Genomic DNA, 4,847 nt, shown 5'->3' on the forward strand with positions numbered 1-4,847 from the left:
CAAATTATAGGTTTTTTTGAAAAATATTCATATTTAAAAAAGAAAGATACAATAAAAATAAATATTATATGTTATTCATTTTAATGAAATAAGTGAAAATAAAATGTATCATTATAATAAATTAATAAAAGATTATTGGTGTGTATCTTTTTCCTATTATTTTTTCCCTTCTTGCTCTTTGTTTGATTTTTTTGTTCTCTCCTCCATAATCTTTCTCTCTCTACCCATTTACCTAATTTCTTTCTTTGCCTACCCATTTATCTCTCTCCTTTTCTTGCTAAATTTGGTTTACCACGAAGGACAGCAAAACGCAACGATGGGTGGTGGTGCTGGGCAGCACCGATGCCTTCACAGACGAATTTGGCTACAGGAAGCATCGATTTAGTGATCCTCAGTCAAATTGCATCATGGAAGCGTGGGATCTGATGCGCCCTTGCTAGATTATAATTATAATTACAATTATATATATTTTAAAAATAAATAATAAAATAAAATAATGATATTAATTTTTTAAAAATAAATTATTAATATTTTAAATGAAATATAAATTGTTAATATTCTAAAAATTAAAATAAATAATTATATTAAAATTTTAAATAACAATTTATAATAAATATTTTAAATTAAAAATTACATATTATAATAAGTGTATTTTTATTTTTTATGATATATTCCTTTACTATCACAAAGTTATATTTACTAACCAAACATTGAAATAAATTATAACAACAATTCTTTTCTTATTACGTTTTCTTGAACCAAACTATATAATAGTTATTATTGACTTATTTTATTTTCACAAAATAGTCATTTTATTCCTCTTTTATTCCATATTGCAAACCAAACATACCTTTCAGATTCTAAATGATAGCACATATAAACCTTTTATACAAACTAATTTACAAATTACCAATAAAATAATGACAACTAGCCTACTCTCTTTCCGTTCTACATATAATGTCTTAATTTATTTTTTAATTAATTTTTGGTTCTATTTTCCTTTATTAGAATTTTAAAAATATCCATTAAAATTTTTTAATAAATTAGTTTTTAAATGTATCTTTATTAATTTGAGTCAAATTTGAAAATTTTGATAAAAAAATCAAATCAAGACATTACATATATGAGTCAAAAGAAATACAAAAAGAATAAAATTTCATTTAATTTCATAATTGCTCCCTGTAAACCAAATTATTTGGTCATAATCCACAAACCAATTCCATCAATATTAAGAATTTTCAAAACAATTATTGTCAATGCGAGTGAATCATGTAAGATTTTCCTCTTGCTATCAAATTGGTATTCATCTTCACATATGCAATTGGTTCATCTTCAAATATGTCAAACAATTTTGTCTTGTGCTCTTTGCAATCAAAGAACAAATTCATCTTCACCATTCACCAAATAAGTCAGTATCATCAAATCCATTGACACGAATAATTTCTCAACACCTTTGAATCTCATATTTCAACCCACTTAAACTAAAATCTCCAACAAGGAAAACATCAACTAATTTTATTTTACATGATACCAACATGTCTTAATATATTATTTATTACATGATAGCATCAATCATGATATCGTTAGAAATTAATTTCGAAATCAATGTCTTAATATCAACACCAAAAAAGAATAGACTTTAAAATTATATTTATTATTTATTTTTTTAATTTATTATCCATGACCAATTGATTTTAAATTAAATACTTGATTTAGAGTTTATAATAGCTCATTTTATATAATGTATATATTAGAAAGAATGTCATTAGTTCCATCATGAAACCATGAAAAATAAGTTTGTAGATTTTTTTTCTTTTCTCCTTTTACTAATGGATTAAAAAATTATGGTCTAATACTCTAATTAGTAGTTGCGAAAATCTATATTTTCCTTGCACACAATCTACATCTGCATACATTAAAAGTTGTCCCCAAATAGGCTAATTGGTTAACACATGTATAGCCTAATTTTTTGACACATAGTGACTTGATACGAATTGAATTGTTCACGGGACATGTGTGGTAGTTTGTTATTTATTGAGGGTGTTTGTTTGATTGCTTTTATTGATGAGATTTTGGGTTTTTTAGAAGATGTTGAAGATGATTTTGTCTGTTTACGTTTACTTCAAAATATAGATTTTTAAATAAAATATACATTTATTTATATTAATTCATTAATTAAAAAACATATTCTTTAATAAATAGCTTAATAATATAGAGTTTGTCTATTTATGGTGTTCTTTTGTTTAGTTTCAATTCATAGAAATTGGTTGTTGGGTTTCCTTCTTTCATTTTTTTTTGGTCTATTTTTGTTTTTTTTAATGTTTTCCGATTTAGGGATTTTAGGTTGCATGTAATTGATTTTTTTATTAGTTCCTCATTGATGATTGCAGGTGTATTTTTAAAGTCAAAAGATTATGTCACATAATGAAAAGCTATCTTAACTTAAAAGTTATATGACATAAAGTGACATGATGTAACTATTAGATTATAAGTAGGTTTTTCATATGAATGATTATATCTCTTGGTAAAATGACATCTAAAAATTATGATACAAATTGAAAAATATCACAACTCAAAAGTTTAAATATGAAAAGTTATCATTTCAAATTATAGCTCAAAAATTATGTTTCATGCAATAAATGGTTATTCTTTCATAAGGTGATTGTTGAAATAATACCTTTATCCAAATATTATGTATTGTAAAAAGTAAAAATGTCTTTTTGGACAAAGTGGTGACTTAATGAAAGGACTATGTCCTTGAAAAAGAAATACTTGAAAGCCTATATAAAAGGCTTATTATCAACCATTTTGACACACCAAAACTATAGACTGAATTCATTTGTGGAAAAATGGAAAAATTGAAGTCAATTTTTTTAGTTTCTTAAATTTCATCTAAACCCTATTTACACCAACAATTTTAAGACTTATTTTTTGTGGAATTGGAATTCAAAATAACTTCATTAAAAGAGATTGCTACCAGCATTGTCAAGCTAGATCACTTTGAAGGAAGAAACTTTATTCACTAGCAAAAGTTAGATCGGTTTTATGTTAACAAAGAAAAATCTATAGACTGAATTCGTTTGTGGAAAATGATTCTACATCAGATTATAAGATAAGTTTTCTTTCCTTACATGATATGAATAATATTGTGTGTGATACATAATAAATGCATATCGGTTGGAAAAAAGTGTTTTGTCACATGCATAGATGATCATTTTGTTATGAATCAATTTTATGAGCTTGAATGCATGCTTAATAGGTTTAGGCAATATAATATTAACATAGATAAAGCGATTGTGGTGTCTTCTACAATTGATAAATTTTCCCCTCATGGAGAGGCATTAAGAAAAGCTAAAACATAAGAAATAAGAGATGTTTATTGAGGACCTTAGTAATCATCTTCAAATAGAAGAAGATTATCGCAAACAAGAAGAAGTCAGGCAAGATGAAAAAGAAAATGGTTAGAATGGACAAAATCTTGAGACTTCAAAGGTCCATATGATGGAACATAAATCATCAAACCAGCTAGTTTCGTACAATAAAGGAAAATATTCCGTTATGAATGGCAAAAGTCATAAGATCAAAAAGAACAAAAAAGGTCCATGTTTTGGACGATTCAAGATAGAATGTAGACTTTTGAAATACAAGACACAAGATGTGAACAACAATAAGTTTGTTGCTATGATTTTCGAGATTGATCTTCTCCAAGATGATAGAGCGTGATGGATTAACATCGGTATAAATAAGCATGTTTGTAAGGATAAGAGTTTTTTCGAGTCCTTGGAAGTGGTTAAGATGGAATCGTGTTGTACACGGGAAATTCCTCCACTACATAAGTGAAAGAAAAAAGCACCATGGAACTTATGTTTGCTTTTGAAAAAATATTTAAACTAAATAATGTCTATTATGTATCAAAAGTTAAAAAGAATCTTGTGTTAAGGGGCTTGCTAAATAAGCATGGTTTCAAATTAATATTTGAGGTAGATAAGTTCATCTTTACAAAAAAAAAAAGGATAATATGTAGGAAGTAGATATTTATGTGAAGACACGTTTAAGCTTAATATTAAAAAGAATGCTACTAGTTCTACTAATATTGATGCCTATTTAATGTTTATGATAGTAAAGTAGCATTGTCTAATTTACGGCATAATAGATTAGGTCCTGTCCATTATAAAATAATGCATGATTGACTAAATTAGAGTTGATACCTAATATTGATGGAAATAATGATATATGTGAGATATGTATGGTTACTAAAATCACAAAAAGCTCATTTCTTAAAGTAGAGAAAAACTTCAAATTGCTTGTGTTAATACATTCCGATGTTTGTGACATACATAGAACTCCATCTATTGGTAGAAAGAAATATTTTGTACCATTTATAGATGACTTCTCTAGATATTGTTATATTTACTTATTGTATGTTAAAGATAAAGTAGCGGAGAAATTTATAACTTATAAAAAAGAAATTGAATTGCATTGTGAATTGTTTATCAAATGTTTATGAAGTTATAAAGAAAGTGAATGTTATGATCCTAAGTATTTTGAGTCCACTAGTATTATTCATGAGATTACTGCTTTATATGCACTAAAACAAAATGGTGTAACGGAACATAAAAATCGAGTTCTTACGAAAATAGTAAATACTTTGCTTTCTAATTCAGGTTTAGGAAGAAGATTTTGAGGCAAAACCTTATTAACGGCTTACCATATACTAAATAAAATCCCAAACAAAAGAAGTAAAACCATAACTTATGAGCTATGGAAAGGAAGAAAGTCAAATCTTAATTATGTAAGGGTTTGAATATCTCAAGCTATAGTAAGAGTTCTAGAACCAAAAAAGAGGA

The sequence above is a fragment of the Theobroma umbraticum genome, unplaced genomic scaffold (assembly GCF_002168275.2).
Source record: "Theobroma umbraticum cultivar Fairchild unplaced genomic scaffold, ASM216827v3 scaffold_4.1, whole genome shotgun sequence".
In the NCBI taxonomy this organism is placed as follows: Eukaryota; Viridiplantae; Streptophyta; class Magnoliopsida; order Malvales; family Malvaceae; genus Theobroma; species Theobroma umbraticum.